Below are 11,587 nucleotides of genomic sequence, written 5' to 3'. Positions count from 1 at the left end.
CATACGTTACTAATCATATATACATATACGTGCGGTAGTTTAAACTATCGCGTCACATCGCCTGCTATCTAATGTCCAGCAGTCGATAAAGTAGGACCAGCACCGGTTTCAATACCTAGAGTAATGGAGCCAGTTCGGCGGGCTAGCCAATTACTATGCCCGTTGTTTCTTTTTCAAGCATAATTAACTTTATATTTATCGTATAAGATATATCAAATTTTTTTATTTAACCAGTTATAGCTGTGACATCTTCTTTTCAGAGCGCGTAAATATTGGATCAAGAAAACAGTTTTATTTAAAGAAATTGACAGTTTCATTACTAATATTTACTTATTCAGTTAGCATTAACATATACTACATACGTAATAAACGAAAAACACAGAAAAATGAAATACTTGTAAAAGTTAAAAATTCAAATTGCTGCTTAGAGTGGTGTTCAGCAAAGCAATAATACATAATGGCACTTTGCATATTGAACACCACTATCGTGAATTATTCATATAGTTATTAATATTTTTTATTTGTTTGTTCTATTCTGGCCTGGCCTCAAAATATTCTAAACATTTTCAAATTTGAGGATATGTTCTTGTTTACAATTTAAATAACCAATTTTGCTACTTTTTACGCACGACGTGTATACTTGTCATAACACAAAATACTGCCACTTCTCCATGACAAGTATACTCGTCAAACAAAGCTAACTGGTTAAATTCAATTAATTACTTATTTGTTAAAATTAAACACGTAAAAGACAGAAGCTCTTAAAATACAACAAAAATTATTACAAATTTTTGATATTTATTTCGCGAAATTTTCTGCAAAGCTTATGAAAAAGCTTAAGAAAATACTGTGAACAAATAAAGATCAATATTAATTAAAATAAATCGTTCTAAGATATCACAATGTTGATTGCATTGGTAAAACGTAGTAAGATTACGGAAAAACAAATAAGTGTTTATTTATTTGAATTTTTGTTTTTAGTTTTAATTTCAGTAGCTTGTTTACTATGCATAGTAACTGAACCTATTTTCCACTCGATGCGTTAGTTACTATAGTGCTTACCACGGGATAGGCCTACATAACCTCAATTCATCATCTCTGTCATATTTTTAAAAAGGAAAAATGTAAATATGAATATAAAAAATTTTATAGAATATAAAATTTATGAAAGTATATTAAGTATTAAATTTTTATTGTGTAGTTATTGAGGCTCGGTATTCAGGGTGGGAGCACAGTAATTGAGGCACAGTATTCAGGGAGACAATACAGTAATTGAGGCACAGTATTCAGGGAGACAATACAGTAATTGAAGCATAGTATTCAGGAAGCACTCTTACTGAAGCACAATAACTGATTTTTGTAGATCATAGGCACACAATAACTGGTTCTAGAACTTTTTACTGCAGCATTGAATCTTGTCAATATGGGCTCATCCGTGTCGTGCGCATGCGTCAATATAATGCGATTATCCGTCTAATGTTTCTATGTATAAAGGCGCCACAGAGACCGATAAAGAATTAATTCGTACATCTTTTAAAACAGAATAACTTTTTTATAATTAGGTCAAGGATATAAATTTTTTTATAATATTAGAAGGATTAGTTTACTGGAAAATGGCTAAATAATTGTTTTCAAAAATTGCAATTTGTTAGCATAATAAAAGAATCAAAAGGATGCTTTTTCAACATTTTTATCCGAGCCTATAACAAAAATATAAAAATGCATTTTGTAGACCTCGATAAGTTATATGCGTGCTGAAAATTTCATCGAAATTCACGGATTTTAATCAAAAACAGGTCATTTTTACATCTTTCAGTGGCTGTAATTTGACTATACTATAAGTTACCGAGATCTACAAGATACATATTTTTTGTTACATAAAAAAGGTGAGAAAACAGCATTTTTTAATTCTTTCACCACGTCATTCAATTGCAATTTTTGAAACAATTTGTTAGTTATTGTCTAGTAAACTAGTCTCTCTTAGATTCCAAAAAAATTTAGATTGCTTGACCCAGTTATAAACAAGTTATTCCATTTAAAAAGGTGTACGAATACTTTCTACGCTTACTGTATATTGATATATACATAGATTACTGTATATAAATAAGTCGAAATCGTGTCCCATTATTGCGTGACAAAAGTATTCGACATTTATTAAAAAAATTGGTTTTGTACATCTTGCTTGGAACAAATGAATATTAATATTTAGGTGGACGTCCATTTTGTTGGATCACATGTTTTAGTCTTTTGGGCATATGTAAAATTATTTTTTTTTTAATATTCTAAGCTGATAGAATTTCATTCTTCTGTTATTATCTTGTTATTAATTCTGTTATACTGCGGATTGGGATTTTGCGAATTCTAGTATCAAGTATATATATATCTATAGATTCTTCATGGGATTCAGATCTATCAATTGCGGAGGGGGAGGGAGGTGCAAAACTTTCAGCCAGCTGTATAACAAATATTCTTGAACGATCGGTGCCTTTCGCTTAGGATCATCGTCCTGATAAAACTTAAAAATTACCCGAATTCCCAAATTGTCCGCAAATTCAAGTAAATTGTTTCGCAAGATATTGAAAAATTAATTTTTATCGTCGTCCAACTCCGACGCTTGAAACGCAACCCCATGCAATCACATTTTCTCCACCATGTTTAACAGTTCGATTAAAATATTTTGATAATAGTTCATTTTTTATTTTAAACCACACCATTTTTTCTCCATCACCATTCGCTGTCTTTCAAAATATACTCTTTCGTAAATATTAATCTCTCTTTCCGATTGGTTTTATTGATATATGTATGGTTTTTTGCGAGCAATTCGCCCATTATATCCATGATAATTGTAGGTGGCAAGAAAATGATCGACGCGTATTTCTTCGTACTCCTTTATTCGAGGCGATCGTTACTCGAGAGTAAACGTTCGACTGTCAAAAACCAGGCCACGTCGTGATCCCTGGTCGCTCGCCGTTCAGTCGCCAGATGTCGATGATATCTAATACCATTTTCCTCGAACGGTCATCAATTACATTGATACAGCGCAGAGTATCGTCAACGTTTCATGTGGCACCGTACCCGTCGCACTGGCCGCCACAATAATTAAATACGCTACGTACTGTATTTATATGTACCCTTTTATGTGTATATTCGCACAAGTGCGATGTTAACTGTGAAAAACTAATTTCAGGGGTTCTTTTAACTTTTCTAATGTTTCATCGCTCTTCTTTTTCATTCAGTAAGCGCGGGCATCCTTTTCATAAAATTTAAAATCGATACGATCTTCTTCCCTGTACCTCTTAACAATATCTGCGACTGTACTTTATTCCATACACAATAAATTTGCAATTTCGCGATGCGTTAAGCTTTTTCCTCTATGACGAAATGACCAATTGACGTTTGTCTAAATTAGTACTTCTTCCTCTACGTTCCATTATTATTATTAACTATATAGCAATGAAGAGGTTCGCTAATACATTTTATTACGCAATAATTGATCATGATTTCGATTTATTTATATTATAGTAATGTATTGTATATACAGACAGAGACTTCGTCCTTACTACACCCACGTCGTCTAAGGCAAGGGCCCGCTAGGATAGCCTTACTGATGAGTCCTCTAGCGGGCTCCGGACGAAACGTCTCCCCACTCCTTCTCACATGACCAAACACACGCCCTCGAACCGCCGCCAAAGTTTCTTTCTGACCGCTTATAGTACACACCACGTCAAAACTTCAAGACACAGAATTTCTAGTGTTTCTTAAAACCACGGACATGTACGAAGTTTTTGTATGCATAAACATATACAGAGTATCCCCGCTGTAGTAACATAAAAAACTTGACCGATAATCGTGCTGTTTTACAGTAATGATAACAGTTCATAAGAAAAGCGATTGCGACAAGACTATAAGACAAGTTGGGTTTTCCGTAAAAAATCAACCCATAGAATTCTTTATGTTACTTTGTAATAATGTGTACTTCTATCCTTCCTTTTTACTATTTCCAATATTCATTGTGATAGAGACTTATACAGTGTTTTAAATGCGTTTTAATTCAAATTCTTCCACGTACCATCAATAAACCTCTTTAATTCTTCTATGGTGTTAAACTGCCATAGCTAAAAAATTAAAATGCCACAGCTGGCATTTCCAAACAGTTTTCAATAATATTCAAATCCTGCGATCGTGCTAGCCATGGTAAAATATCCATATTTTTATCTCCGAAATAAGCTCGTATTATTCTTACAGTATGCATAGCTGCGTTATCATGTTGAAAGATATACTTTTGCGTAACTATTTTTCGTGCATATTTCGATAATTGCCAATTAACGATATCCACGTACGTGCTACTATTCATTTTTGTAAAAACAGATTCAATATTCGTCTTTGCATAGTGTCCTATAGCTCTGTCTCTCTCCCCCCCATCTCTCTCTCTCTCTCTCTCTCTCTCTCTCTCTGTGTGTGTGTGTGTGTGTGTGTGTGTGTGTGTGTGTGTGTGTGTGTGTGTGTGTGTGTGTGTGTGTGTGTGTGTGTGTGTGTGTGTGTGTGTGTGTGTGTGTGTGTGTGTGTGTGTGTGCGCCCACATCATACTACCTCCGTCACCCATTTGCCGCCTTTGCTACTCGATTTCTTCTTTCCTCAGATCAGGAAAATAATAATTTAGGCTGTCAGGTCCATCTAAATTAAAACACTTTTTATCAGAAAAGATTATTTTGTCCCTTTTTTAGGCCGATGCTCTGCAAATTCCAATCTGGCTTGTCCATGTTTGTCAGTTAGTGGCGGTTGCTTCTTCATTGTAAGTCTTTTCAAATGCTTAAACAATAGTAATATTGTTTTACTTAGCGCATACGACAAATTACACAAATATAATAAAAATAAACAAAAATAAAGATAAAGAAATACAAGATACAGAAATAAAATAAAAATTAGAAACTATAAAATTATAAAGATACAAAAATTAATATTTTCGTTGGTACAACACAAATTTTTATCTTATATTAAGAATTATATCAGTTTCAGTAACACAATATATTAATAATAAAGCAATACTGGTTCTAAAAATACTTTGGAAATTATAATGAAATAGGGAAATCGAAAAATGCCGGTATTACATTTCGGTGGAAGTCCCTGGTTAAGGGTATTTGACAATGATACGTATACCGAGAGATATAATTATTGTTATGAAAATGGAGTTGCATAATGCCAAAGGTGTAAGACAATTTGCGAAAGCCTCGGGAAATGTGAAGCATGCATAAAGCTCTTACATTTGTATAACTGTTCGCATGATCTCTTAGTGGTTGGGGTAAGTCTGTTAAATTCTACCAACACATTGGTAATGCTTTTAAGACGGTAGAACAGGAGAACATATGTATATTGAATACATCATATCTATTTAAAATCTCTCAATGTGTCTGCTACTTTAAATTACAATTATCCAAATTTGCCATAAATGTACAAAATCTGCAGTCTAATAATAACACAACAATGGTAATACTTCGGTTCAATCTACAAGGTGTCTTGTTTAAGTGAATACAGCAGGATATCTCGGAAGGAGTTATAATTATTTAAAAAATGTTCCTACACAAAAATTGCTTGATAGGACGGGCTACATCGTGTAGTATTAATTGTTTCTTGTGGGTGGAGCAGTACAGGAGATCTAAAGGTCAATCTAATTTTCTTAAATGGAAGGCTATACTTTCTTCCTCAGAAAGTAACATCAGGCACTGAGAAAAATTTAATAAGGTGTTATACGACATTATTGTTAGTCCGATAAAGATAAATCGTTAAATTATATTTACGTCCTGCATTGGTCGACGACCACATCCAGCAGCTGCTGCTGAGCAGCGTCAGATAAGTTTGTATCAAGTTACTGCAATTACAATATTGTAAACAGGAATCGAGAACTATTGTCAATGCCATAAATTATCGATTGTAATTTCCACTTACTAGTTGAATAAGATATCTTGCTGTACTCACTGTTGAACGCCACGTCACCCATATTCTGGGTGACGGCTATGTTTCTGCAGTCGTCGTCAAATTAAAGCAGGATTTTGGAGGTAATTTATAGTAATTTTACTTGTAACACAACTGTGACGAGTATAGACAGTATAGGGTAACAATAAAGTATAAAGTAAACAAAAACTAATATAAAATAAATAAACTAATGTACTAATAATAAAGTAACATAATAAAATATAAAATATACTTATACTAACAAATTATACTTATGTTTAAATTTGTTTTTAAAATATTATAACATTTTATTAGTTACGATGAAATTCGTTAAGACATTTTAAACATAATTGGGGTAACTCTGGACACTCAGGACAATATGTTATAGTCTTTTGGAGGAGATACACTACCGATTCACGCTGGGCGTTCAACGTGTTAAACAAGACACCCTATATATTTTTCATAATAAAACGTTCGCTTAAATGTTTTCTGATATTATCAAACTTTTAGTTATTTATGATTACGAACGTACATCCTCACGTTGTGTTTATATTTGTTATTCGTAGTAGAGTGTTTATGTTTACTTCGATTTTCACCAACTTATTCGACAGGGCTAAGGTCCCAATTACTGAGCTTGTCCGTATTTTGTATGTTTTTACATTTGTCTTTTCCTATTTTAATTATCTTTTCAATCTATATTGCGATATAAACAATGTGTTGTATGCTTCACTATACATGTATGTACTTTTAATTTAATAATATGTATATTGTGCGTTAATGTTTCAATTTTGTATTTATTAAATTAATAAAGTATTGCCATCAACATTAATTATAAATAATAGCTAATTCATATAAAAGTACGCAACGTTAGATCGTCTTTCCTGCTATACATACTTACAACTTGAAATCTCATAAATAATAAACTCATAAATAAATTTATTGTAACCCTGTACAGAAATATCCTTCCGTAGTTTTCAATTATATCTTCATTTTTCACTTCAATTACGTTTATAAAGCCGGATTAAGCACGATTAATCGAAAACACGAAAGAAGATACTAAAGAATAGTTTAAAACATTCTCACTTAGATTAGCACTGAAAATTTGAATCAATAATATTTCTATCTTGCATTTATTCTAGCGATGAAATCAAAATATAAAAATTACTTCGACGTAAAAGAATTAAGTAATAATTATGTTCGTCATTTTAAACTCAATTTGAATAACAGTTAATGTCGATAAAATTTTGTTTCTTTCTGTTATGCGATTGTTTTCTTATTTATTCCATGTGATTGACAAAACGATTTAACTTTTTTAATGAAATCAAGTATTGAAAAGTTAACAAAAACGAAGATTTTTTGCAATGTTCTGTCTTGGGAACTGCTGAAAAGGGAAAAAAAGTTACTCGAATGTCTATCTAACAGAATATGTCACGAAATCCTTGAAAATACAAGATTATTGAAATCTCGACCATTACATCGACGAATTTAATCGTCGTTCGAAAACTTTTTTTTTCTCTTAATATCCTTATATCGTTGAAATCGCTCAATTTCTACAGCGAGAACAGGTTTAGTCGAAGTGTCCACCTAGCAGTGACGTATGAAACTCAGAGTGGCGATCGATAATCGTAACTCCGGAAAATTTATTAACGATATGAATGATACCGATACATTTTAAATAGTTTATTTATTGCACGTTTTATTCCTGTATTTTTTCAATAATATTAGTTTTATAGGATTAAAGACGTATTAACTCGTAGTCTAAGAGATAGAGAGAGAGAAGGAAAAGGAGAAATAGATACATAGATATTGAAAGAAAGAGAGAGAGAGAGAGAGAGAGAGAGAGAGAGAGAGAGAGTGACTTGTTAGCCTAAGAGATAGAGAGAGTGAAGGAAAAGGAGATAGAGAAATAGATATATACATATAGATATTGAACGAAAGAGAGGGAGAGGGGGGGGGGGGAAGAGTGAATTATAATTTTATTATCCAGCATTACAAAATGTACCCAGCATTTCGAAAGTGCCGTATATACATATATACGTTTATAATATATTATTAATATTCGGTATGACATTGTTTAAAATATCATTGCAAGTGACATGGTAATTTATTTTATAGTTACGTATTTTAATTTTCATGCCTGTAATCCCTTCTGAAATAACATCATTAGAAATATTATTTCAAATAACCTGTTATTTTATATTATAATTATTTAAAATAACATCGTATTTAATATTATAATTATTTGAAATAATATTTTCTGCTCAATCACCAGGTTTATTTTTAAAATGATTAATTGTTAATTAATAAATTTAAATGACTAATTAATTCATATACATTCCCATCGAATTATTTAACGGCAAACCTACTGTTTCCAATGTTTTTATCGTTGCAAGCAAAGTGCTTGCTCGATAAAAATGCTTGATCGATATTATTTTTATTTTCACATAACGGTACTGTAAATAACTATCTGAAATAAATGATTTCAAATAGTTATTTTTTATCTTTATTTTAAGCACAGGTCTGATTCTGAGTCACATCACATGGTTGTACCTTCCATTTTATTTTGTGTTACATAATTAGTTCCGCGTTTGTTTTGCTAATTTCCATTAAATATATTACAGGTCTTAAATTCTGATCGCTCATAATGTATTTTCAAAAACAATTCCAGCTTTCTCTAATTTTAAATCCAACTTTCATATTAATAAGACGAATTTAAATCAGAAGTTTCAAAGTTCATGAAGAACCAACATTTTTATTTTTATGTAGCACTGATTATAAACATTCGTAATATTATTTTCCCGATATGTTTGACGTTCGCAACACAGACTCGTTTTTCAAAATTCGTTATTTAAAATTAGAGAACACGCTATATACTTAATATACTTAATATACTTGACAATATATTTCATGGAAATTAACGATACAAAAGCAGAACTAATTATGATTGTTTGTATTGTGAACTTTGGCAATTATAAACGTACACCGCTTTCGAAACGCTCGGTAACAAAATTATAATATACTCTACGTCCCTCGTGTATCACTCTTTTACTGACTGCCTTGTATGCATTTCTCCATCGCCCTTGGAGATCGGACGCTGATCCATTAGAGTTGGGTAAGTAAGGTTCCACGTATCACCGCTAGATGGACATCTCGAGTACGCCCGTTCTCGCTGTTGAAATTGAACGGTTGAAACGATATAAAGGCATCAAAAGGAAGGTATGTTATCGCTTCTCGGCCTTATGGCTAAGATCAAAGTGTAGTATCTGTTCTTATCAGCTTAATATCTGATACACTCCTCATCGAGGAGTCAGAATATTAACCTGATTTTTGGAAACCGACGGAGTGGTCGGGGCTCGCTCCCCCTCTGTCACGGGTCGGCCTGGCATTGCAGTGCCGCTAGGAATGGCCCATTAGTTTATTTCAAAATTAATTGATTAGATTTCTCGAGTTGATTAATGGAATACACATCTATGTTATGTTAAAGATGGTAGTTAGAAATGGTAGTAGGCAAAAAACACGTGTACATTGTAAAGTACATATTGTATTATATAATCCTTAAAATTCTTGCCCTAAAAACTGGTATTACGTTTAAGACACTTAAAAAGTTGCTTAAAATCTCGACGAATTTTAGAAAATATTGCGCATTTAGACTATGTTTTATATAAAAAAATACGTTACTGTATATATACAGTAAATTGTCAAATTTGTCCCTCTGTTTGTAAACAAAAGTGGACAATTTGGAAAGAGGAGATACGATTATTCGACCTTGTGACTTGTTTTTATAGTTGTTGACAATCGGTTTTACTATATAAGAGTATCTTCTCTTCCCAAATTGTCCATTTTTGTTTCCAAGCTGAACGTCAATTAGGGATAATTTACTATAAGGCAAGCCACGACATAAATATGCTCAGGGTTTTGTACAGGAATATTTTTGTGAATATTTTAAAGTGTTTGCATTTGTAAGTTAAAACCAATAGATAAAATACAAATGAGATTGTGATGTAATATTTAAAGAAGTATGTATATCCATTTAATTAATTTTACGAGTTTTCCATTGCACAAAGTACTGCATAACTACATTTTTAATTTTGCTTGAAGTAATATATATATGCAATAATAATACCTGTCAATTGTTATTGGAAGTATAGAAAATATGACTGAAATTATATCTGAGATTGTCAAAAAGTCAACTGTTATTAAAAGTATAGACAATTTATCTGAAAATGTTGAATACAAGTATTTTAGAAAACAGTACTAGATGTGTTATAATTACATATAGGGGAGCATATTTATATTACAGACAATTTCAAATTACGCAAAGAAGTAAGAACAAAAAGAAATCAATGTTTTAGGGCAGAAGGGCAGAAGGTACAAATGCGTGTGCGTGGGGGCGAGAGAGAACGGTTACAATTCTTGGGCATACACGCGCGTACGAGAGAGAGAGAGAGAGAGAGAGAGAGAGAGTGAGAGAGAGTAAGCGAAATAAAGAGTCGAGATTCATAGGCAAGCAACAAGTTTGGAGTACTTTTTCATAATTAATTGATGAAACCAGAAAATCCCTACAGTATTAAGAAGACTTAGATAAGAAAAAGAATTTAAATATAAGCTCAGTAACAAATATGGTCAAGGTTGACAGACAAATGTTAAGAGACAGATCAAATGAAACTATAATCACCGTTTGACAAGGTATAAACTTATCCAGATTTGAATAAAAAACAGAAAAAAGGAAAGGTTTCATTAACTGTCACAATATCAAACTAGTGACAGCAAGAAAAGTTGACACGATAGTAGAAGAAAGAGCGAAAGCAAAACGAAATTGCAGAAAAGGAAAAGCAACAAAAACTATTCAAAATTCAAAAAGAAGAAGAGAAAAAGCTAAGCAGGCTACAATAGAAGAGAAGAGAAGAATTAATAATGAAATAAAAAAAAGAACATTAAATAAAATGTTAGTATTAAGTTGTAGTTGATTATATATTTTATGTATATATTTTTATACTAGATTAGATTATTTTTTTTCTATCCATTAACTATTATTACTATCCATCTACTTTTATCATTCATCACCATAGTAGTTGATTACATTTTATTTTAGTCTATTTCACACGATATCTATTTTAATTTATATTTATATGTTCCGTTGGGAGTTTAAAAAAATGATCATTTGAGAATCTTTTTTCTCAAAATTTTTAAGATATTTTTCAGCCAATGTTTGTTTATGCAGAAATGTGTAAATTATGACCATTTTTTTGAGGACTTTCCAAAACAACATACTTTGCGGGGGTCAGCTTCACTCGGTCCACAGTTATTTGAAAACATTGAAAACATAGTTTTTAAGCTATAAAAATCAAAATACGCAACAACAAAAAATTCTTCGCAAAAAATTCTACTGGTCATCTTCTTCTTCCAAAACATTTATTTGTTGTTATCGGTGAAATATTCTACCCTCATGTGCTGCTTCTTGCGTGCAGCAGTTGGCATATTTTTCACAAAGCACAACAATTTTAAATTCAGATCCACGTGTATGAAGTTCAAGTGTTGAAATTGTTGCAAAAACTGTAAGAAAACTTATACAGCAATTTCTCCCTAATTCGCGCTGAAATTGCGCACAAAAATGGACAATTTGGGAAGGACTGATACG

At 31.9% G+C, this 11,587-nt stretch overlaps 1 non-coding gene across 1 annotated transcript; it reads left to right on the top strand.

Annotated features, from left to right (window-relative positions):
- Positions 1–9,172: 9,172 nt before the first annotated feature.
- Positions 9,173–9,365, top strand: LOC143259575 (U2 spliceosomal RNA). The gene has a single exon (XR_013033584.1). It is a non-coding gene; the product is annotated as a U2 spliceosomal RNA (small nuclear RNA).
- The last annotated feature ends 2,222 nt before the right edge of the window (positions 9,366–11,587 follow it).

The sequence above is a fragment of the Megalopta genalis genome, chromosome 5 (genome assembly GCF_051020955.1).
Source record: "Megalopta genalis isolate 19385.01 chromosome 5, iyMegGena1_principal, whole genome shotgun sequence".
Classification (NCBI taxonomy): Eukaryota; Metazoa; Arthropoda; class Insecta; order Hymenoptera; family Halictidae; genus Megalopta; species Megalopta genalis.
The sequence above is the reverse complement of the archived record's forward strand: the minus strand, read 5'-3'. Positions and strand labels throughout refer to the sequence as shown.